The 25,304-nt window shown below is 37.2% G+C and overlaps 1 long non-coding RNA gene across 1 annotated transcript in view; it reads right to left on the bottom strand.

Moving 5' to 3' along the window:
• Nucleotides 1–14,327: 14,327 nt before the first annotated feature.
• Nucleotides 14,328–25,304, bottom strand: part of LOC129145309 (uncharacterized) — a 36,732-nt gene continuing 25,755 nt past the window's right edge. The window contains exon 3 of the long non-coding RNA XR_008550665.1: nucleotides 14,328–14,450. This is a non-coding gene — a long non-coding RNA (uncharacterized LOC129145309). The remainder of the gene's footprint in view (nucleotides 14,451–25,304) is intronic.

Here is a 25,304-nt window from a genome sequence, read left to right as displayed (position 1 = left end):
TCTCAAGTATCAGACCTTTAACACAACTTGCCTTAGGCTAGACCCTTACAAAAAAAGGTATCAAGCTCTATTCACTTTAGAACCAGTCAAACAAGTTTTGACAACTCTGGGAAAGAAAAGAATAGTCCATGATATCACTAGCAAGTTTTCTGAGAATGGGTATTCACAATCTCACTGATGTATGTGTGTGTGATATGTATGTGTACATATAACTATATATATATATATATCTACATACATGCACATATATTCATGTTATATATGTATAATATCATGTATGTATTATATAGGCCATATTATATATGTATGAATATATGTATATATGAAATATCCTTTTTATAAAGTATTACCTGTTGATTCTTCCAATTTCCTTTAAGTTTCGGTTACTGATAGCTCTTCCAACAAATTCTCTAATGGTGATGATGTTTCTGACTTGTTTAAGGTTAAAATTGAGCTTGGATTTAGTACTGATTTCTTTACTTCTGTTATGACTGTCTACTAAGTGCATTCTACCGAAGAATTCTATGACCTATGTAAGAAATTCCCATTTCCCAGAGTGAGCCTACTAATTCTCCTTCTCAATTGATTTCCACTAAATCACAGATTACCATCAAATCTAAAATAACCTTCACTTGAATAACCTAGGTATAACTAATTGCCCATTGATTCTATCTTGTGATACCATCACAATCCCACAATAGGCCTCAAAGACATCCTATGAGATGATGTAAAGTAACTGTTAAGGGAGATCTGAATAGAGAGATGGGAAGCTTTTTAGTAAAATATCTGTAGTGATTGTTTGACCACATATGTCAGAAAGTAGGTTCTAAAATGACAAAATCAGCAAAGAAATTTTTTCTGTATTTTAACAACCATTAGAATTTTTTTTAAAGAATTATTTATTTATACAAGCACTGGGTACAGTCAGAAGAGCGGGAGGGTGAGAGAATTCACCAGAGCCAGAGAGGGGAACAGAACAGGCAGACTGACGAAATACACTGCTAAGGGGAGCAGCAGGCGTGGCAGGAGAGGTCTGTCGCGCCATGTGGGACTCTCGCCTGTGGCTGGAGATCGAACCGGTGCTGCAGAGGCTGCAGGAAGCTTCGGAGTCCAGCGCTCAACCATTGCACCACTAGGGAAGGCCCCCATTAGAAATTTTTAAAGAAAAAAAAAAAAAAGGAGCCTTCATGAATTATCTCATTGAAACGTTAAATAAGACCAGTTTATTCTAAATCCTAATAAAAAGAGAAAACATAAAAGATTTGTTTTAGCATTTTTTACATCTATAACACCTCAGCACACATGTTTTTATAATCATTTTTGTTAGGCTTTTGTCTCCAAAAGCTCCTTTGCTGAGTATCTTGCCTGCCATGTTTGCTACAATTGCCCCTTCAAGTTATTAGGCTTGGAAGCAGTGAGAAAGAAATTGTAACTAATCTGCTGTGTTCCAGATGTGCTGCTTTGTGGCTGTGTCATAGCAGCTCTTGTTTTTCATGGTATAAGGGCCATTTACCCCCTCTAATTTTGAGCGCAAAATGACTAGGCAACAGTTACAGCCTTACTAAAGAAGACCACTTGCCACGCTCAGCTAAGAAGCCCACTGCCTGACCCTACAGAACCTATTTAACAAAGATGGGAGCATATATTCCTCAGGTGGGTCACAGGAGTCATGGAGAAAGGGACTAACCCCACTTCTACCCTTGGGTCCCAAAATGCTTATTCTACAGATCCAGGTCTTGTTGGGTAAGATTATGACTAAATTTATTATAAACACTTAATGATTATTAAGGTCCTTTCTTAAGGAGACTTAAATGTCCTTTAAGTCATGACTCTGAGTCTGCAAAACACCTTAGATTAGAGAGTGGGCAAGACTTACATTTCCATTGTAGTGTATGCAATTAGCTTTCTTTCCTCTAATTCATTTTTTTTTTCTAGTAATTTTCTTCAGTTCCTCATCTATCTTGTCTCTTGTAGTTCAATGATTACCAGTGTTCTTCAGGTGAAGGTCTTGGAGTCCATCATGATGATTATGTCCATCTTACCCTTTTTATCTATGTGCCAACTCACCTCTGTTTTTTATAGAATCTTCTCATTTCCATTGGAAATGAGCCCCAGCATCACCCACCCCCAACCTTAGCTTGCAAACAGCCACCTCTGAACTTCTCAAAGAACTCAAGGGTTGCTACTCAAGGTAACATTATAAATGCATCCTAATATTTCCCCTTCTCCCCTGAGATTTCGGAGCCCCTTGTCAATGATCTACATGACAATTCTACCACCTCTAACTTATGTTCTCAGCCATTAATATGTCCAAATTTTGAAAAGCCATTCCATCTATGTATTGGAAGTAAGTGCAGATACCGTGCTAGAATTTTATTTATTTATTTTTTAATTTTTATTTATTTATGCAAGTACTGGGTACAGGAGGGTGAGAGAATTCACCAGAGCCAGAGAAGGGAACAGAACAGGAAGACTGACAAAATTCACTGCTGAGGGGAGCAGCGGGTGTGGAAGGCAAGGTCTGTCGTGCCATGTGTGACCCTCGCCAGTGGCCGGGGATTGAACTGGTGCTACAGAGGCTGTGGGCAGCTTTGCAGCCCAGCGCTCAACCACTGTGCCACCAGGGGAGGCCCTTGTGCTGGAATTTTAAACCAGGATTTAAATTTAAAATTTTAAACAGGAGAGTGTATCCATGTCATAAATTCTTCTTTATATGGTATTATAGCTGATATCTCCTAGTCCAAACTCTGAAGATCCACCTACATATGTGTTTCCCTGGTCCTTACTGCTAAATATTTTATGGGTCTTGGGATTATCTGTACAAGATCCTTCCAGAGAAAGAACTGTATTCTAGATAAGCACTGTATTCTTATCTAGATATGTGCTGTCACCTATGTGAATCAAAGAAAGGAATCAGGAGATATTGAAAAGAGCAAACAACTGTCCCAGATGAGTCTTCATAGTCTCTCTGGGAGGGAGAAGGTTTCTGTTCTCAAAGAAGGGAATGTGAGGTCTTCTGCTGGCCTACACAGGACAGGGGAATATGAAAGTTTAATTTACTCAGCTATTCCATCCAAGTGTTTCCATCCTAGATATTAGAATTCCAGTCTTTTCCTCTTAGATAGAGTTCCTAAGTACTGATTTTACAGAGGCAATCTATTGAGGAGGTATATTCAGTTCCCCTATCTATTTACTCGTCTTATAATTAAATCCTCTGCCTCATTTTCAGGAGTCTGCCTTGTAGCTACAAAAATGATCTCTTTAAGTGCTACTAAAGAGATCTTCTGATTTGACAGTGTGTTTTGAGTTTGTTGTTTGCTATCAAGAATCATTTGCTCTGTATTTTTAAAGATTTTAAAGCAATTAGTGGAAGCATGCCAACTCTTCAATCTTATGTTTATATTTATCCCACCTCCATCCAAGTGCAAGAGTCCAGAGCTTTACCTTTTAATGATATATTTTCCCCTTCACGATCCTGAGAGTTTTAAGAATTGTGTCTGCTAGCCAGAATATCTTTAAGAGACCTACCAAAACAATTCATTCTTATCACCGTCTAAGTGGGAAGAGATTCTAATCCAAACCCAATAATGAGGTTTTGGTTTCTAGGGCCACTTAATAACCAACACTCTTAGCTTGGATTCCTCCAGAAAGAAAATCCAAGCTTCGACTGAGCGTAGGTCGTTTATTTTAGGAAGCAATTCCAGGAGTCACAGTGAAGAATGGTGAGAGCAAAGCAGGGAAGGGTTTCAAGCAGTTCAAAAGAATGTTCTGCTGTTGGTCAACTTGAGGCCAACTAGAAATACCTTCCATCAAGACTCCGAGAAGTCTTGCAGAATCTGCCTCAGATTTGATCCCTTGAGTGATGGAAGAGGACACGATAGATGCATACCATTTACCCCGCCCATCAAATATAAGTCAAACCTTGGTCATATGTTGCATTCTAGAATGCTGACCTGTGGCTCCTGGTAGGTTCTCACTAGAATCTGTGTTTTGATCAAAATGTCTCAGCACAAATAGTGAGAGATGGGTAGGTATGTTCAGGTTATATCTGTTTGCAGCTTGCTTCCATAGCAAGGTTATAGAAAGGTGGGTTGAAATTATGTGATGTGGGCACAACAGGAATCTAATACAAGTAATGTGACCACTTTAAAAAAATGACAGAATAGGGGCCTCCCTAGTGGCACAAGGGGTTAAACATCAGCATTATGAAGCCAGCCAGGGAGGTAACCCACATGGCATAGCAGACCTCTCATGTCTCACCCACTGCTCCCCTCAGCAGTGTAGCTCTGCCTGTTCTGCTCCCCACTCTGTCTCTGGTGAATCCTTTCACCCCCAGTACCTCTGGCCTGTACCCCAGTTCTTATATGCATAAATAAATAAATATTTTTTAAAAAATGACATAAGAATCTCTGGATTAGAAGAAAAAGAAGAAAAAAAATTGAAGAGATTGACAGATATTTTATACAGGAGGTGTTGGTTTTATACATAAGTCTATTAGCCATTATTAAAATGAAATGTTACTGTCTTTTGCTGAAATGAAACTTGTGTAATCATCCCTCAATAAACACTAAAATAGAAACAACTGGACCAGAATTTCACAGTAATGAAATATCACTAATCCTCTGCAAACTGACTCTATATATAATCAAATCAAAAGATTTCCTCACAGCACTAAATTAGAAAAAGATGAGGAAAATCCTAGGTTTATTTTGTTTGGAATGTGTTTGAGTCAGGACAACAATATTGGTCTTTTTTATTATATGAAATGATGCTGGTTTTTCTCCCTAGTCAGGGTCCATTTTCTCCTTGCTAGGCCTGAGGGTGGCCATCTGCTTCTTCCATACTTCTGTCTAGCATTTCATACAATCTAGCTTAAATTCTCTGGATTCCAGAACCGTGAAGGTGATAACGTCACACAGTGCCAAAGGGGATTACATTATTTGCAAATTCTGAAAGACTTTTAAACTGTGGACATTTTTAGAATTAATGTTATTAAATGAATAAATTCATGTAAGGCATTAAAAAGAGTGGCAAACACGATGAGCTCAATAAATATTAGCTTTATCATGATGTGATCATTATCACCATCAATGCATGGAAGAATGAAATCTAACAGAATGAGAGCTGAGGGGTCAGGGGATGTAGTTTGTAGTCCTGATTTTCTTATTTATCGCTCTCGTGGCTTTGGGAAAGCCAATTAACCTCTCTGATACTTGGTGTTCTTTCCTTTAGAAGATGGATAATAAATTCCATCTTGTGGTATTGCTATAAAGGAGGAAATAAGGTATTTGTGGATTTCAAAGTGCTAAACCGAAAAACTCTTTCATCACAATTGAGGCTGGTGCCGAAGAGCAGGGATTGTCAATAACTGTATGGTGCTTGGTAACATGTATTCCCCATAGTCTTATGAGTCTTGATTGTCATATGTAATGTATACTTCTTTGAATTCCGTTTCTTAGGACCCTCTTTCTCTCCATTCAAAATAGTATCCTTATCTTTATGTCCAGATTTCTTCCATTCTCACTGAATCAATCTGAATTATAATTTTAAATCATTTATTAATTTTAAATAATCTAAAAAATTGAAAGAATTACAGCCTTTTTCTTTTCCTACATCCTATTTCCTTTTCACACTTTCTAAATTTTCCAGAATGAAAATAGAATTATTTATAATCAGGAAAAAATAATGAAAACCTAAAGACCAATGTGCATTTAATTCACATATATGAATTTCTAACCAGTGATTTTAAAAGCAATTTATAAATATGCACCTGAGACAGTATCAGTTTTCAAAGTCACAAATCTATAGAATGCCCAGAACCTATATAGGCAGATTTTTATTTCTGTTAAAAAAATGACTTCTGGAGCAAAGTACAAAGGATATGTGGTTTATTTGTTCTATGCAAAGTGAAATAAATCAGGCAGCTTACCACCCCAATGGTAATCTTTTCTCCAAAGTTTTTCTCAGGTATTTGACTTGATATAACTCTTTCGTAAATTTCTGAGATGAATAAATAGTATGTATAAGTTTTTAAAGACATTCAACTGTCAGCACAGGAAATATAACAAGATGATTAAATAGAAGATGAGAGAACAGATGTAGGCCAAAACCTCAAATATTGTACTTGTTACTGCCTTTTGTGTAATCATCATGCAAGATAACAGAGCACTGCCTGATGAACTGAGATCATATTAAGTTGAAATTCAAGCTCTAAACCAAGGGCCAGCAAAGACAAAATGACATCCTGAAAAACTGATAAGGCCAATGTTCCAATAGCTGACTACAACAATAATAAATAAAATATTCAGATTATGGATGAAATGACTATTTTCCTTCAAATATTGTGGGATGAGCATTGAAACAAAATTGATAAAATTATATTATTTTCCCATTTATTCTTTGTTGGTTGTATAAGGAATTTATTACTCTTTACCTCTACTACCAGATGTTTAAAATGAGAATGACAGAAGTTGTCGAGTTCTAATAACTATAGGAAAATCCTTTGAAAAATATGGATGATAATTGGTTTTCCTGTGTTTCACAAATGCCTGTTAGTGATCACCATAGCAATCTAAATGATTGTGGGCTCTGAAGGCAGACCTCAGATAAGTAGATTATATTTAAAATATCAGTTTTCTTCTCTATGAGATAAAGATATTAAAGGTATATATGCCTTGTAACATTTTATTGATTCATGTTAAGTAAAATACTGGCAAGTGATTACATTGCATTATTTATGTAGCCAGTAATATGTATCATCAACCACCATTCCCAGACACCATGACAGAGGTTGGGGAGAAAACATCAAATATGGCACATTCCAGGACTTTAAAACACTTTCTGTCTAGTGTATCAAAACATAAGAGTTATTCGGTGCATGTGTTTGCTGTGGTTCTGAGTTATTGCCAAGTATGTGCTTATATGTGTATATTTGTTACAGATCGGGAAGAGAGGCACCCCAGTATCCCCAGACCTGTCTGCTCTAAATAGGTTCTGCCATCCACTGCATCAAGATAAATAAAACTCTAGTTCATAAGGCCTTTAATGGAAAGGAACTTTAATGCAATTAGTGTACAATACAAAAAAGGTGACAGAATACAATTTCCAAATCAAGCACCAAAAGTTACCCATCCAAGTGGGTAAATGTCCAGTCAAACAGGGTTTGACCCATGCAGGGCCACTGAGACCTGAAAGCCTGCCTTAAGTATAAGGCGTGTTCTGACAAGGACCCATAGAAAAGGGTCAAAAACAACCAGACAAGTCTGATAGAAAAAGAGCAAAATTAAAATCAAGGTAAAGCTGCCAATGTTAACCTCCCCACAGGTCTCTCACCCAAATCTGTTTTAACCAGTTCAGGACCGAGAAGCAAGTGCAGTTTCTTCACTTGTCTCTCTCCTCCATGTGCCTCCTCCTTGTCTCCTGGCTCTCCTTCCTTCTATTTTTCTTCTTCAGTCTCCTCTCCAGCTTCTCATCCCTGCTCAGCTCCACCCTACCTTGGGTGTGGCAGGGAACATGGAACCTCCCCTTTTCCTGGGGGTCACACTGTTACAAATTCACAGATACTTTTTATGCATTTTATGATAGTACATATTGACATCCAGTAGGCACTACAACCCCCCAGAAAAATTAGTTCCCTCTAAATCTCTTTTGTCACTCACTTGGCCTTTCTAGGAGCAAACACTTCTGCATTTCAAAACTTCCTTGCTGCTTGTTCAAAGATTATGAAATTTCTCCCAGTTTTCCCACTAAAACCTCACTGTCCCCTTCAATGAGGTGCTTCTACTGAGAATGCAATTTGAAAAATTAAGTCACAGCTGTGACAAAGTAAAGGATTATTTAAGTGTCTCAGAATAAAAGTGTTTATTGAATACCTCCTCCTGCATTAAAGTAGGCTTGACCTTAAGCAACCTGAAAATTTGTTGGAAGAGAATAAGCACATTCTACTAAGTATCTGTGAAATAGCAATTACTGTGAATACTAATCAAGGTGCTACTATACTGATTCTAGTAGATAGTGTCAAATGACTAAGACAGATCGTATGCAAGGGTGTGGGTGGGTGGAGGGCGGGTGCAAAGAATTAATTGGGAAGTTAGCAAATGGCAGTTTCAAAAGGAGAAGAGAGATACTATGTTTGAGTTAATTCTGCAACCTTCAGGTTTCTCTGGTATTTTCTCCTGAAGATAATTTGAAGAAGAATCAAATCAAGAACCTCTTCAAAGATTCAAATACCACACTGAATTAATGCTTAAGGGAAGAATTGCTACCATGTATAAAATGCAAGTAGAAAGAAATATACTTGTATCTATTTTTAGGGACTTTGTGATTTCATTTATTTCAGTAACCATTATTCAGGTATAATCTTGCAAGAAAAATGAACATGGCCTCTCAGTAGGAAGCAGAGTTCAATTGGAATGGTGTCTCTTGTGAGTTTAATTAAAAAATCAGATACACGCACTTGTTTCATAGTTGAAATAATGGATAAATAATTGCATTGAAGTGAAGGGTTAAATGGCTAGTCACATAAGCAAATAAACACCCTACAAAAATTTTTTCCATATAAATGCAGAAATATACAGCTCATTTCAGTGTCATGTTCTATTCTTAGAGTTAAAGCTGTTACAGAGTTGGAAATTAAGGGAAGAAGGGTTGAGGTGTTCAGAAAAAGTTTCAAGTATCTCTTTAATGACTGTCAATCAATTTAACAGATATATGATTAAATTGTAATGTGGGACTTATAAGGGTCAAATCACAGGAAAAAAAGGTTCTTTAGTGATTACTTCGAGTATTTCCCTCCTTTTACAGAAATGAAGATTCTGAGTTAGAGAGATTAAATGAGTCACTAAAACTTACACAGTAAGAAAAAGCAGCACCTGAGCCCTCTGGCTCATTCCCACCACTCTCAATGTCACACTGGGTTGTGCCTAGCATGAGTTGCTTCTGATGGGACCTTATAATTGAATAGCTTTTATTGTTGGGATTCTGATAGTGGTGTCCCCAAAACCACATAGAATGTTCAGTAAGAAGTACATGTCAGAGTTATCAGTCATGACATGGTTATTTTATTATCTTTATTCTAAGACTTTTTCAAATGAAAAATAATTCTATGTATGCCCAGTTTAGGGAAATATGCTACTTTTCAAAGTTTTGTTACAAGCTAATGACTAAATTGCTTTCAGATCTCAAAGAACACAAAAGGAAAAAAAAAAAAAAACTTACCTAATTTTCTCTCTGAGGCTGTATTTACAGATGCACTAAACAGCAACAACCTCAAGCTGAATCCAAGGCTGCCTGGGAACTGAAGACACAGAGAAAGAAGTGGTCACACAGAGAAAGAAGGATGTAGACGTGAGGGAATGTCACCATCTTGGTGACCTCGTCATTGTTCAGTTTGTTCTGTTTATTTTCTTGCAGACAAAACAAAACAAAGAAAAGAAAACAAGCAACAGACAACTGAAACAAAGTCTGAGATAAAAGTAAGATGAGGGTTAAACCACATGTTAAAAAAAAAAACAAAAAACAAAGAAACATGTCTGCCAGCGCCCTGATGGAATTGGTCAAGACTAAATTTGGAAGAGAAATGGGCATGAAAATAATTCCTGGAAACCTTTCTTATTTCTCTGTAGTTCTATTGACTCAGACCGTTTAACCCCTCCTCTTCCTTGACACTCCCAATATAAATCCCAGCTTCTTCCCAATTTCAGGAGATAGAATTTGAAACAACGGACTGCCATTCCTCAGGATGCTAGTTCTCAATTCAACCTTATTTCCTTCCACCAACTCTCATCTCTAGAGTTTTGGTTTATAAATGGTGAGTGGCCATACCCAAACTCCCGTACCAGCTTTACTAGTAATAATTAACCAGAGTTCTCAAATCCTTTGTGGAAAGAAATGCAGCATAGATGTTTAAGTTATTTAAACATTTAATTAATTGTACTTAGGGGCTACTTACATGTGATGTTTGTAGTCCGCCTGTTTGTAGCCATATTCTGCTTTAGTCAGGTGTCCCAGCAGAATCATGAGTCACCTCCCACAAAGTATACAATAAAGTCATAAAGGAAGACCAGAAGAGGGGATGGGTTTCTGAGGCTGACATTTCAACCAAGATAAAAACTAACAATGGTGTCTTTGGTCCATCATGCAGGCCAGCTCTGATGGGGAATTGGAGGTGACTGCCCAGTGCTATACTGAGAATACTTACAAGAGCAAGGAAGAGTCCACAATCAATTAGAGAGAATGATTATGTATGCACCTGGGGGCAGCAGACAGGGTTCTGTAGCTAGAGATAGGAGCCATGTACCTGGAGGCAGAGGTCTATAGTACTTAAAGAACCACACTCCTTTCTTTCCAGAAGTGATCAGAAGGCCAGAGTTTAGATAAGAAAGCTAGAGAGCAGAAGACCTTAAATAAACAATGAGTGAAAGATTTGACTTGAACAATTCCATTTACATTTCCTTTTATTTTTCCATTTCTCCTTTTCTTCCCAATTTATTCCCCCCTTTTTTGGTCTTGGTATATCATAAGAATGTATATCTAAACCCATCATGTTCTCAAAGGACATGAGGCAGCTTACAAAAAGACTACATTGAAAAATAAGTAGGGCCTCCCCGGTGGCGCAGTGGTTGAGTGCTGGACTGCAAAACTGCCCGAAGCCTCTGCTGCGCCAGTTCAATCCCCGGCCACTGGTGAGGGTCCCACATGGCGCGCAGATCTCTCCTGCCATGCCCACTGCTCCCCTCAGCAGTGTACTTCAGTCCTTCTGCCTGTTCTGCTTCCCGCTCTGGCTCTGGTGAATTCTCTCACCCTACTGTGCTTCTGATTGCACCCAGTGCTTGTATAAATAAATAAATCTTAAAAAAAAAAAAGGAAAATAAGTAGATAAGCAGGAGGAAGTAAGAAGTAAGAAAAAGTGTAATAACAATGACTATGACATGGCTACCTTCTAATGAGTATTTACTATGTTTTTACATAAAGTTATTTACATATGTTAACACATTCAATCTTCACAACAACCCCAGGAGGGAGGTACTATTATTATTATTAATTTTATTGAATGAGGAACTGATGTACAGGCTCATCTTTTCTCTAATAAATGGCAGAGCTTGGATTTAAGCCAACCATGTTCTGAAGTTCTTTCCCACCAGCTGTCTTTTTCAAAATAGGGACGATTAATAGCCACAATGTATTATCTAAACTTCCATACCCATTTGTACAGGTTATCCCTAATTTTACTCTCATCAGTCAGGGCAATGAGAGCTAAAACCTTAAAGACTACTAGCCAGTGGCACCCCAAAACTTATTCCTATAAGAGGTAAAGTGTCTAGACATCTAGCCAGATGTAGACTTCTTGGACAGAGCAGGCACTTGGGAGTCCAGGTGCTCCTCCACTTGGTGGCCATTTCCACCCCAGCTGGGTCAAGGCAGCTTTGCTATGAGTAAGTATGAGTCAGCACCTCCATGTGTTTTTACTCCATCCCACAAAAGGATCTGCATGGATTAATGCCGAATGTTGGCTGTTTGAAAAAGTTATGTATGATTCTAGAGTATAACAAGGAATTTAAATGATATAATTTAAGCTTTCATCTTTTGGGTTAAGAAAGAACAGAGAGAGAGATTGAGATTAATTGGCTGACATACCTGACCAGTGATACCTTCTGAACTGAGTTACCAGAGTGCAAGTCAAAGCCAAAAAACAAGAGGTGAGAGCACGCACGTGATGTTTTAAGCCCAACATGACTGCTTAGTTGCCAGTAGTTGCCACCATTCAAAAAGCCAGATTCATGGCAAGCTAGGAGTAGTAGTCCTGAGTACCTAAGGTCTCATTCGTGTGGAGATAGAGGTAAAACACATTCAGGACTTCAGTCACAGATTTAGTTTGTACCTTATTGTTCCTCTTACAAAACTACATGTTAACAGCATTATTTCTTATCATTTTAAAGGTATAATTAGTCAGACATTTTCAAACTATTTGGTGCCATGTGAAGTTGGAATATAATGGGGTTGTTCTTTAAAGGTTCATCTAAATGCTAAGGTTATGATCTGAAAGAATAAGACAAGAAAGCCATATCTTATAAAACAAATAACTAACTAAAAAAAACAAAGACCTTGGACATAGTCAGGTCTTGCAGAATTGAATATCTTAGTTCTAAGAGGAAAAATGGATCAACAAGGTGACCAGGACCACACAGGTATGTAGTTGGAATTTGAAATACAAAAGACAATTGTGAGTTAGGAGCTTTCAAAACAAACATCCAACACCCAGTCAGACAGAAACCTAAAAGTCTGTTCCCAAGTTCTCTAGGACCTTTTTCAACCTTTCAATACCCCTAAGCAATCCATAATTTTTTAATGGGAGCACTGGGTCTCAGACACAAACCACCATAGCACCTTTTATAGTGGACAGGATTACAGCAAGGGAAGGGCCTACCCCATGAAATCTTTGAGAAAGGATGCACAGTTCAGGAGAACTCCTTTATGGTTAATTATGGGGTGGGGGTTCAACCAGAAAACAATTTAAATTCCATCACTGCCACTCACTCACAGGATGACTGGGGACAATTTTATTTAAATCCCATGAGCAGGGCCTCCCCGGTGGCGCAGCGGTTGAGCACTGGGTTGCAAAGCTGCCCGCAGCCTCTGCAGCGCCAGTTGGATCCCTAGCTGCTCCCCGGCCACCGGAGGAGGGTCCCACATGGCGCGCAGACCTCTCCTGCCGTCCGCTGCTCCCCTCAGCAGTGTGCTTAGGTCCTTCTGCCTGCTCTGCTCCCCGCTCTGGCTCTGGTGAATTCTCTCACCCTCCCGTGCTTCTGACTGTACCCAGTGCTTGTATAAATAAATAAATAAATCTTTAAAAATAATAATAATAAAATAAAATAAAAGGTATTAAAAAAATAAAAAAAATAAATCCCATGAGCATTTATCTACAAGAGGTCCTTACTCAAAAAGCTTTTGTCAGGATTAAATGAACTGACTTACACAAATGCTTTGCATAGATGTCAACACAATAAATGGAAACTATTGCCATTTTTAATTGTCATTTATTTGGGTTTGTTGAATAGATAGTTTCATTTGTCATATTGTTGTTTCAAATAATTGCATAGACATTAATAACCACCCATTGTATTACTATGGGCCATATGCCTTGCAAATTAGTAGAGGATTAAGAAAATCAAAGAATATGCATGGCAGATTGTAAATGAATATAAATTTTTAGATAGGAGTATAAGATACTGAAATGAGAAAAAAAAATATTACTTCTACAACAAATGTGAATGAATTAAATTAACCTACTTAGAGTCCCATACTCTCAGATTAAGAATTCACAATCTAACAAGATATTTTATAGAAGATACAATGAAAACAATTGAGGAATATATAAAAGTTAAGTGGTAACAGTAAAATTAGAACCGATAAAGCTCAAGGATAAATTAAAAGTGTAATAAATTCTACTTGTCAAAACATATGAAACTCAAAATTTAAATGTCATAAATTCATTTTCATACTGGGAAACTTCATACTTTTTTTTATTTTCCAAGCAGTAGAAAAATATATATGATTATATCAAATATGAGTAATACAACTGGTATTTTGTTTACATAAGTATTAGCAAACTGTTTCTATACAGAGAAATAAATATTTTAGGTTTTACATGGTCTCTGTTGCATAACTTCTGTGAATGTATGTCTTCCTGTTTTAATAATTATTTTATTTATTTATTTATTAAATATTTATTGATTTATTTATACAAGTACTGGGTACAGTCAGAACCACAAGAGGGTGAGAGAATTCACCAGAGCCAGGGCGGGGAGCAGAGCAGGCAGAGTACACTGCTGAGGGGAGCAGTGGGTGGCTGGAGAGGTCCGCGTGCCATGTGGGACCCTCACCCAAACGCGGGGGATCAAACTGGTGCTGCAGAGGCTCCGGGCAGCTTCGCAACCCAGTGCTCAACCACTTTAATAATTGGGAGGCACTTTTAATAATTCTTTTAAAATATAAAACCCACAACTAGCTCAAGAGCCATACAAAAAGGTCGTCATTTACTGACTTTTGATTTACAGGTATAACATAATGAAAGTATTCATATATTTCATATTATGTTTAAATAACTAATTACACTTTATTAATTTCATTGTAGGTAAACTCTCATACAAACACCTGAACACATGAAACATTTACAATAATTAACTAAATATATTAGACAAAACAGAAATCTTACACATTTCCTTGATCAAACGATCTGGGGTTCTGGGAGATTCCCAAGCACCTTTAGCCAGGTGGCCCTGTAGGTTAAACATATTTTAATAGTGATATATGAGATTATTTACCTTTTTCACTCTCAGTCTCTCATGTGGATACAGTGAAGTTTTCCAAGAGCCTCATGACTTCTTAAATCTCAATAGATTGAATCCAGAAGCAAACATGAGAAATCAGTTGTCTTCTATTAAGGCAAATCTCTACGTTAAAGAGATTTGAAAATTATGAAACAATGCTACCTTTTTCAATTATTATTTGTCTTAAAAACAATCATTTTCCACCAGGCTATATCATATATGTTAAGATGTAAAGAGTATAGTCTTGCTATTTTAAAAATAATTTAAATATATTTGAAATATTTTACTTTGTTCCTAATATGGTAAATATTGATAGATATAAAACACATAAATACAAGCTCCTTGGGGGTCCTCTCTATTCTTTATGAGTGTAAAGAAATTCCGGAAACAATTATCGGAATTTCAGTTATCGAGAATAATAAATAAACAATTATCGGGAATTTCAGTTATCGAGAATAATTGTGCAAGCCATATTCTTTAATTACAATATAGTGCATTACACTAATATATTTAGTCTTTGACGGTAGACTTAGCCCAGATCTGAAAACCAATCTCTTTTCACCATTGTTCTATCTGCATTATATCTAAGAGAGATAGGCAAATAAATCCAGGGCAAAAGTCATCACTTCCCAACCTAACTTTCTCAAGGATTTCTAACATATTCAGTAGGGTTAATCTGGTAGGACGGGGTAAGGTCTAAGCTCCAATTAAGAAAAAAAAAAAAAATGACTTAAGTGGGCTGCAGAAACAGAATTGCTCCCAATAGTGAATAGCTACAAAGGCTAAACCATGACAGTTATATGAATTCCAGATGGAAAAGTGAAACCAAAGAGAAGACTTCATTACATTTCTAATTGAATAAAGTGATTCCTCAACAATAGTGCCAATTTAACTTTTATTTTCAAAGTATAAAGAATATACATTTGCTTAAATACTAAAAGAAACTTTTAAAAGAAAAAAAAAATAGATCTACTTATCTCCAAGCAGTTTAATGACTTGGCAACGTTGTAGAAAAGTATAAAAATTAGTGCATTATTTATGAATTTAATTTTAATTTTTAAGGAAATTTTATTGTAGTATTCAATATATTCAGAAAAGCATGCAACTAAATGTCTGCAGCTTGTGAATTCTTATAAAAATATCTGAGCAATACCCAGCATTACCCAGAACAAGAAACAGAACATGACAATCTCCCTGAAACTCTCCTAGTCTCTGTACCGTTTCCTCCCCACAAAGTCATTATTTTTACTTTTAATACCAGAAATTAATTCTTCCCTTTTAAAACAGTTACATAAATGGAAATCAGTCATTATGTATTCTTTTTGTATCTGACATTTCTACTCTACATTATGTTTTGGAAATTCATGTATATCATTAGGTATGGTGGTAATTTACTAATTTTCATTGTTATCAAGTATTTCATTATAGAATTCCACAATTTAGTTATTCATTCTACTTTTTCATGGAGAGTAAATTATTTTCCAACTTTCAGCTGTTACAAACAGCTCTGTCAAGAACGTTCCTCTATATGATATTTTGATTCATATTTAGGGTATCTGTTTGGTATATATCTGTAGATGGAGTTGCTACCCCATGTGCATTTTATAATAGTAAATATTTTCAACTTTCAAAGTGGTTGTGATGATTTATACTCTAAGCAACCAGTCACAAGATTTCTAGTTGCTCCCTCCTCAACATTTTGAATAGTAATTTTTTTTTTTTAATTTTGGTTATTCCAATGGAGATGTGTTTGTATCTAGTGATGGTTTGTTTTCAATTTTCCCTTTGTTTGAGATTGAGAATCAATTCAGGTATTTATTGGCAAATTAAATATTTTTGGTGAAGATAATATTTTCTTACCCCTTGGTGCTTTCCTAAAACAAATAATAATATAATTAATTTCTTAGTGCATTTAAAAAATGCACTATGTAAAATGTTTAGAAAATTGTTGAATAGAATTGGTGATGGAAGTACCCCAGTTCTCTTCTTCATCTCAGGGAAAAACTGAATAGTTAACCACTACATTTAATATTTTCTCAGAATCTTAGATAGAATTTTAAAAAAATCACAGAATTTCCTTTCTGTTTCTAGTTTGCTAAGAATTTTTCATTTAAATCATGAATGGTTATTATAATTGATTCACTTACAGAGATTATCATATGATTTTTCTTCTTTATATTCTTATGTGATAAGTTCATCAACTTACCAAATTTATTCCATCAATATAAAGTTGAACAAACTTTATATCTGAGTCACGATCTAGTTCCCTTTTTATGTATTTGTATCAAGGTTATGTTGGCCTTATAAAATGAATTAGAAGTGTTCTCTGTTTTTCTATTTCCTATTTTTGTAAATTTTGGATAAATTCACTGGTGATGCCATCTGGACCTTGAATTTTTTTAGGAAAGTTTAAATTACTCTTTCAATGTCTTAAATAAATATAGAATTATACAGATTTTCTATCTTTTTTTTTGATTATCTTTTCTTGTATTTTTTAGAGGTTAGTGTATTTTTAAATATTAAAATTCATGGGTTAAGAAAAAAAAACTATTACTGTCTTCTTTTCTTTGCAATGCTTGTGATATCTAGTAATGTCCCTTTTATTTTTTTTTTAATTTTTTTAAAAGTCTTTTTTTTTTTTTTTTAAAGATATACTTATTTATTTATACAAGCACTGGGTACATTCAGAAGCGCGGGAGGGTGAGAGAATTCACCAGAGCCAGAGCGGGGAACAGAACTGCTGAGGGGAGCAGGAGAGGTACCATGTAGAATAATGGTACCATGCGCAGGCACCATGTGGAACCCTTGCCTGCAGCTGGGGATGGAACCGGCGCTGCAGAGGCTGCGGGCAGCTTCGCAGCCCAGCACGCAACTGCTGTGCCACCAGGGGAGACCTTCATATACTAGTTTTTTGTACTCTTTTGTATTAAATATTTGTTTTCTAGTTTATTAATTTCTGCTGCTTTCTTCCTTCTATTTTTCATCCTCTATTGTTCATTCTTTATTGATTTCAGGTTTTAAATTGATTAATTATACCAATAAATAAATCTATAGATTTCCCTCTAAGTACATTTTAGTTGTATGCCATAAAGTATGTGTCATAGTTGCATTATCATTCATTTCACTTCAAATTTATTAGTTCTAATTAGATTTCCTTTTTGAATCATGCAATATTTATAATTATATAAATTAATTTCCAAATAATATAAATTTTCTGGTTATCTTTTAATATCATCATCTTATTTAATTTCACTATATTATATGAGATAGAACTTTGAAACCTTTTGACCACTGCTATGGCCCTGCAGTTGGTAGATTTTTGGTAAATGTTCCAACTGTACTTGAAAAGAATAAGGATAATGAGATCATTGGTTTTGGTGTTCTAAAAATGTCAATTTGTTTGACTGTGTTTACTGTATTCTTTAATATACATCTTTATTGAATTTTTAGTCTGGCATTCCTATCAGTTTCTGAAATGTATAAGTAAGAAATTTCTCAAAAAATCCTTAAACTTATTTAAGTTATCACATTTAGTTGCTGCTCCAAATGCAGGTGGAGCTGATGGCGAGGATCCAGCCTGGTAAGCTGATGAGGGCACTCTGGGCATGGAAAGTATTAGCAGAATAGTGGAGAACAACCTCTGAGCCAGTAGATGATGCTTATAGCTAACTCAGTGAAACAAGTTAGTGTTTTCCAGACTGTCTCCCTTGACTTCTTGAATGGAGGGTACTAGAATCAGGGAGTGTTGTTGAGCCACCATATTGACCTTAAAAACATGTACTTGTTCTCTCTGCCTTTCAGCTGGCTTTAAGGGCATTTTGGTCTTTGTCCAGCTGATACCATCTGCAGGTACTACAGACTGAATCTGGCTGAGTGCCACCCTAAACTTTCTTCTTTTCCTCCCTTAGTTCTTCCTTTTCTATCTAAATAAATCCTTTTCCTTTCTTTCTTTGTATCCTTCTTCAGCATGTGGGTGAGGACTCACCAGCCAGTCATTCTGGTTCCTCCAGGTTTGCCCCATTTCATTTCCATTTAATTTTAAACATTTTGGTTAACATGTTGTAGTCTCTCATGTAGTAATTTGATTGCCCTTCATGATCAATGTTGTTTAGTACTTTTCTTTTGCTCATTAGCCAATTATATTCTTCTTTTATTAAATGAATGTTTAAACCATTGATCCATTTTTCTTTATTTGGGATATTTATCTTTTTATTATTGAGTTATTAGAATTCTTTCTGTAATCTAGGATGCCAATCTTTTATCTTGTATATATAGTACAAATATTTACTTCATTCTGCTTTGCTTATTCATTTTTTATGTTGTCTTTTGATAGAAAAACATAATTTTGATGAAGCCTAATTTATCATCTTCTGTGAATATTTTCTGTGAACCTAAGTAAGAAATATTTGCCTATCTCTAAGTGAACATAATATTTGCTTATATGTTTCCTTAAAAAAACATGATTTTACTGTTTTTCTTGGTCATCTGCTCTCAGGTTTTTGTTTTCATTTTTAATTGAGGTAATGTCAGCTGACATTATTGTTAGTATTTTGGAACTGTATGATCCCTCTCCTGTCCCCTTCAGGGAGACCCACTTTAGTGAACCTGCCATCAAATCACACAGCCTGTCACCATCGCCCATTGTGCTGCCTTCCCTCTTAGTCCCCACCCCTCCATTCCCACCACTCCTCTCTGGATGTTTCAGTTCTATAGTCAGCTTTAAGGGTTAGTTTTGTAATTAACTTTTTCTGAACCTTAGCTTCCTTTCTCTATATTCCACATATAAGCGACACCATCAGATATTTATCTTTCTCCTTCTGATTATTTCACTGAGCATTAGCCCTTCTTGCTCCATTCACATTGCTGTAAATAACATGAGTTTATCTTTTTTCCATTGTGTATATATACCACATCCTCTTGATACATTCGTCTGGCTTTGGCACATTTAGATTGTTTCAACTGAAGATCTACAAAAAAACTCATCCAACTCAACAACACACACACACACACACACACACACACATCCTAATAAGAAAATGGGGAGGGACTTTTCCAAGGAAGATAGAGGGTAAGCAGGCACATGAAAAATGTTTTCTTCCTCACTTATTATCAGGGAAATGCAAATTAAGACCACAATGAGAAACCACCTCATATCTATGAGAATGGCCATTATGGAGCAGATTAGAAACATCAAGTGTCATCAAGGATGTGAAGAAAAGAGAACCCTCCTACATTGCCTGTGGCAACACAGATTGGTCCAGTCCCTATGAGAAGTAGTATGGACATCTCTTAAAGCTTTAAAGTGGGTCTGACAAAATACCCAGTAACTCCATTCTTAGGTCTCTACCTAAAAAAATTCAAAGACAGTGATTTCAAAGACCTGAACTCACATGTTTATTGCAGCTCTACTGAGGATATGGTTTTAATTTTTGTGTTTATGTCTGTGATCCATCTAAATTATTTTCATGTATTGAATGAGGTTTAAACTAAGACTGTGAACATATTATAAAACTTTCTCCCTCCATCCCCCATTGGTCCAGCAGGCAAGAGAGAAAATCAATCTACATAGATTTCAAATCAGAATAGGCTCCACTCTGTAGTTTATGCAGGAGTCTGCTGCCTGAGGGTAGTTTTTCAACCCATTCTAATGACCACTTAGCAGACAAAAGACTTTTACAATGGCTCCTAAACATTTGCATCTCTACAGTGTATTCTTTAGAAATCAGGGAAATGATTAAATGGAACAGCACACATAGGAAGCTTTAAGTATCTCTAGACAAAGAAACTTAGAAGTGGAAACCCCTTGACAGTAATAATTACATTTTGATTTCAATAACTCATTGTCCCTACCTACATAAACTAAGTTCAAACTTGCTATGTCACTACCACTCAGTTTTGATTACTAAAGTTTTATAATAAATATGAAATCAAATAGCACACATCCTCCAAATTTGTTGTTCTTTTCAAAATTGCTTTGAACACTGGTGTTATTTTCTAGTTTTTTTCTTTTAAGTTGGCTCATCTATTTCTTTTGATTATACTTTGATCTTCTTTTATTAGCTACTTAAAGTAAAACCTCAGGGCATTTATTTTTAGAGTTTTCTTCTATTCTAATGTAAATATTTAAAGCAAATAAAAAAGCAAAGTTATCCCTGCCTTTTAACACTGCTTTATAGACATTATCCAAATTTTATTTTATTTTTTTAAGATTTATTTATTTATACACACAAGAACTGGGGTACAGGCCAGAAGTGTGGGGGGTGAGAGGCCCCACCAGAGATAGAGTGGGGAGCAGAACAGGCAGACTGACTGAAATACATTGCTGAGGGGAGCAGCGGGCAAGGCAAGAAAGGTCTGCTCCACCATGCGGGCTGCTCCGTGGCTGGCTGTGGATCAAACTCATGCTGCAGTGGCTGTGAACAGCCTCATAGGTTGTGTCTTAACCTCTTGCACCACCAGGGAGGCCCCAATTTTTATTTTTTTTATTTTTTTCATAGAACTGGGTGTAGGCCAGAATTGGTGGGGGATGGGGTGAGAGGATTTGTAACAGGGTGGTTCCCAGGAAAAGGGGAAGTTCCAGGTTCCCTGCCCCACCCAAAGGAGGGTAGAGCTGAGTAGGGAGGAGAAAAAGCTGGAGAAGAGACTGAGGAAAGAAGGAAACAGGATGGAGAGCCAGAAGGAGACCTGGAGGGGGCACATGGAGCAGAGAGACTTGTGAAGAAACTATGCTTGCCTTTTGGTCCTGGACTGGTTGAAACAGATGTGGATGAAAGACTCATGAGGAGGATAACAATGGCAGCTTTTTATCTTGATTTTGATTTTGCTCTTTTCTCACAGACTTGTCTTGTTGTTTCTGATCCCTTCCTATGGGTCCCCACTGGAAGTTGCTTTAGATTTGTGGCAGGCTTTTGGCCCTTCCTCTGGGCCAATCCCATTTGGGTGGACTTTTACCCACAAGGGGATGGGTAACGTTGGGTGCTTGATTTCAGAACTATATTCTTTGTCTTTTCTGTATTGTTTACATATTGTATTAAAGTTCCTTTCCATTAAAGTCTTATATGTTTTGTGTTGATGTGGCAGATGGCAGAAACTATTTAGAGCAGGCAAAATTGGGGGAACTGGGGTGTCCCTCTCCTTGCCCTGTAACAGATTCACCAGACAGATTGGGGAACAGACAGGCAGATTTAGGAGAGCTACTAAGGGGAGCAATGGGTGAAACAGGAGAGGGCCGCTGTACCATATGTGGGTCAGCTGCCCCCCACCCTGCCCCCACCGACCAGGGATCTAAGTCAGGCTGTAAAGGTGATGGTATAACAGGGTGGTCCCCAGGAAAGGGGGAGGTTCCAGGTTCCTTGCCCCACCCAAGGAAGGGTGGAGCTGAGCAGGAAGAGGAGAAGCTGCAGAAAAGACTGAGGAAGGAAGGAAGCAGGATGGAGCCAGGAAACCTGGAGGAGGTGCATGGAGCCTAGAGACACGTGAAGAAACTGCGCTTGTCTTTGGGTTGTGGACTGGGTGACACAGACGTGGGTGAGACCCGTGGGGAGGTGACAATGGCAGCTTTTATCTTGATGTTGATTTTGCTCTTTTCTTTCCGGGCTTGTCTGGTTGTTTCTGACCCTTTTCTGTGGGTCCCTACAGGAAGATGCTTTAGACTTGTGGCAGGCTTTGGGGCCTTGTTCTGGGCAAATCCCATATGGATGGACTTTTACCCACGAGGGGACGGGTAACTTTGGGTGCTTCATTTAGAAACTAGACTCTTTGCCTTACCTGTATTGTTTCCTAGTTTTATTAAAGTTTCTTCCCATTAAAGTCTCCTATGTTTTGTGTTGATGCGGCGGATGGCAGAACCCATTTAGAATAGGCAGGTTTGCGGGGCTTGGGCTACCCCTCTCCCTGTCCTATAACAATGGCTCTGAGACTTAACCCCCAGGCCACCAGGGAGGCCCTTTACATACTTTTTTGTTGTTGTTGTTGTTAAGATTATTTATTCATATAAGCACTGGGTACAGTCAGAAACATGGGAGAATGAGAGAATTCACCAGAGCCAGAGCAGGGAACAGAACAGGCAGACTGATAAAGTACACTGCTAAGGGGAGCAGCGGGCCAACAGGAGAGGTCTGCCCACCATGTGGGACCCTCACCAGTGGCCAGGGATTGAACCAGCCACAGCAGAGGCTGCAGGCAGCTTTGCAGCCCAGTACTCAACCTCTGTGCCACTGGGGAGGCCCCCTTTACATACTTTAATATGCTCTACTTTTGTCATTCAGTTCAAAATGTTTTTTAATTTATCTTATTTATTATTTTTTGATGGCTTATTTAGAACTGTGTTGTTTAATGTTAGTGTTTATGGTTACATTAGACATTTTGTTGTTGATTTCTAATTGTCACAAAGAACACAATCTATCTGATACAATCCTTTTAAATTCTCTGAACTTTGTTTTATAGCCTAGCACTTGAGGTAGTTCAGTGACGGCATCATGTGCTCTGTTCTTTGAGTTACTCCTTACTGCTTGGGTAACTAAAGTGAAAACCAGAGAAAATCAGCACAGTGCTCACTCTTTCATGGACTCTGAAATTCATTTTCAACTTTCTATCTTAATGAAGCAGCAAATACTCTTGTTGTGCTTTTCTATATTTAGCCAGTCACTTAAGGATCAACTAATACCTCAAGGAAGAAAGCAGACCTGACAGTTAAGCTTACCTTCCAGCATGCTTTCTCTCTCTCAGGTCTTTTTGTGCAAGTATTGCTTGAAAATCTCTTGCTTTGAGCATATATATATATAATATATTATTCAGTTTCTCCAGTTGTTTTCAGAAGGACTTTTGTCTGATGCAATAACCTACTATAAACAGAAGTGGAATTCTAATTTTTTTTTGAAAGATTTTATTTATTTATTTATACATGCACTGGGTACAGTCAGAAGCCCGGGAGGGTGAGAGAATTCAACAGAGCCAGAGTGGAGGACAGAACAGGCAGAATGACAAAATGCACTGCTGAGGGAAGCAGTAGGCATGGCAGGAGAAGTCTGCGCTACATGTGGGACCCTCACTGGTGGCCGGGGATTGAACCAGCACTGCAGAGGCTGCAGGTAGCTTCATAGCCCAGCGCTCAACTGCTGTGCCACCAGGGGAGACCCCTGAATTGTTGTTTTAAAAGGGAAGAAATATCTGATGCCATATATTTGAGATTTAAACTTTAAAGTTTTAAGTTTTGTTTTGTTTTTTTTTTATATAAAGTTAGACAAGAAATTAACTTGCACATTCATTCACATTTTGGAGGTTATTGTAAGTAATTTTTAATGAAACATTTCAACATTTTAAACAAATTATTTTTAAAATATTTGACTCTGGTACCACAACATATAATTTTATTTATTAATAGAGTTTTTCTTTAAAAATGTGAAATGACTAATGATTATTATAAATGGCATGTAAGAAGTGAAAAATAAACTTTCAATAATTATTGTGCATGTACATTTTCTCCAGTAATATATCCACAATCTGGATACCATCTTCAAAATTGGTAATTATTTTTTAGGAATAATGTTTTCCAAACATTCTTCATTGTTTCCATTACATTTTAGGCATACAATCTTATTCCAGTTTCTCGTAATGAGAAGGAAACCAAAGTCATCAGTTTTTGGTACTACCCATTTCATCAACCTGAATATTGTAGTAAATTGAAGGTCAAAGCCTAATGTCAGGCTCTATTTAGCTGTTCTTAAAAAACCTGGGTGGTTTACAGTGATGGATAAGAAAGCCTACAAGTTATCACTTAGCATAAATAACTTCCATTAATTGAGCACATGTGCTACTTAAAATATTAATCCCTTCAGAGTGACTTTAGCTAGAAAAGAAATCATATGAGATCAACAGTTGTTCTTTCTAAGGCTAGGGTGTTTATTTCAGTTTGCCTTACAACTTGTGACTCTGATTCTGAAACTCTGTTCTGGTAAAAATCCATTTTAATTAAAGCCCAAATATGAATCTTCATGATAAATTGTAGAAAAAAGGGAGTCATGCTCTTCAGTGGAGTCAAGTCATCTGTTTTTAATGGCACCTTTCTTAATAATAATAATTTAAAAAATCCCTTTATATAATTTTTTTAAGATTTACTTTTATTTACTTATGCATACAAGAACCAGGACATAGACCAGAGGTGCAGGGGTTGAGGGGATTCACCAGAGACAGAATGGGGAGCAGAACAGGCAGATCTACTGAAATACACTGCTGAGGGGAGCAGTGAGCAAGACAGGGGAGGTCTGCTGTGCCATGAGGGGTAGCTCCCTGGTCAGGGATTCAACTGATGTTGCAGTGGCTGGTGATACCTTGATAGTGCTGAGACTTAACCCCTCCCTGGTAGTAAACCCCTCCCTGGTGGGAACCAGGGAGGTCCCCTTTCTGTGTTTTTGAAAATTATAAGTGCATTTCTCAAATACCCGTGAATAGAATGACTTTAGGTAACATCCAATGAATCATTCTTATCCAATGAATCATTCTTATCCAATGAGATGGGGGTTTTGCTCCCCAAATCCATTTACAAGCCTGATTGAGAAACACTCAGTTGGAACCAAGAGGGGATCTTTCCTCCCTCCCACCTTCAAGCTCTAGGTCCATTTACCAGTCTGATTGAAAAACAATCCTGGAACAGGAGGGTGCTCCCTCAACCCAGTAGACTGGGATATTCAGAGCAATGACACAATGATAGAGCAATGGACCAAACCTAGTTTCAGGAAGGTAGACCAAGTAACGGGGCAAACTCAGTGGGCCAGAGTAGCCTAGGAAACCCCAGTGGCTATCATTTGGGATCCCTCTCCCCTCAGAGAGCTTTACCCTCCTTCCTCTTGTCTATCAATAAATCTCTTGCTTTTCTGTAACTTTGGTCTCAACGTTGAATTCTTTCTTGCTGAAGGCAAGAACCAAGGAAGAGTCCACCTGGGATCCTCAGATTCCAGGCTTGCTCCCAAAACCCCAGCT

This window comes from Talpa occidentalis, unplaced genomic scaffold, assembly GCF_014898055.3.
Source record: "Talpa occidentalis isolate TD23 unplaced genomic scaffold, MPIMG_talOcc4v2.1, whole genome shotgun sequence".
In the NCBI taxonomy this organism is placed as follows: domain Eukaryota; kingdom Metazoa; phylum Chordata; class Mammalia; order Eulipotyphla; family Talpidae; genus Talpa; species Talpa occidentalis.
This window is presented reverse-complemented; position numbering and strand designations above follow the sequence as displayed.